Source organism: Coenobita brevimanus, chromosome 27 (genome assembly GCF_032717465.1).
Source record: "Coenobita brevimanus isolate Jiangsu-jjx chromosome 27, ASM3271746v2, whole genome shotgun sequence".
NCBI classification, from domain to species: domain Eukaryota; kingdom Metazoa; phylum Arthropoda; class Malacostraca; order Decapoda; family Coenobitidae; genus Coenobita; species Coenobita brevimanus.
The window spans coordinates 25,029,077-25,029,831 of record NC_136980.1 but is presented as its reverse complement, the minus strand read 5'-3'; positions in this window follow the sequence as shown (position 1 = coordinate 25,029,831).

The following is a 755-nucleotide window of genomic DNA, read 5'->3' as shown; positions in this document are numbered from 1 at the left end:
GTTAAAATGCTTTAACTTGAATAAAACAACGTCACGGCCAATCGGGCCTCCGGTTCCCGAATTATGACTAATTTCTGGCCTTTTGACATCGAGCGGAGGCCTCCGATGGCGGCCTTTAAGCGAGTTCGATTAAAAAAAAAATATTGTTACAGTTAGGAGTTTTGTCAGTTGGCAGCACTGCTCAGTACCTCCATGGAGATGACCACCAATAAATGATGACCAACATGTTGGAGTGCTGGTACAAAGAAGGTATTTTAATTTGATTTTTGAAAACTACGAATGTATACGCAACAGAAATTCATCGGCAGTTGGTCGAAGTCTAAGGAAACGAAGTGATGAGTCGACACTTGTAAATCTGAGGGACGGGCTCAGAAGCTGTTAAGATTAACTGCTGATTCAAGTAATCAGTATATATACAATACATACATACACACACACACACACACACATATATATATATATATATATATATATATATATATATATATATATATATATATATGGAGCCTCTGTGGTACAATTGTACAGTGTGCGTTTCGTACATGGGTGAGCTAGGGTTCACGCCCCGCCAGGGTAATAAACTTTGGGAGTGTTCACCCGGCCACGTACTGCATTGGTGGACACAAGGGGTGCTGTGGTTGAACCAGGATAAATTATACTTGCACCCAGTCGGCTTGCGTGGGCCGTTTACACTTGGTTCATAGACTACACACACATTAAAGCCACTCCAACACTACAATACACTTACAAGCACT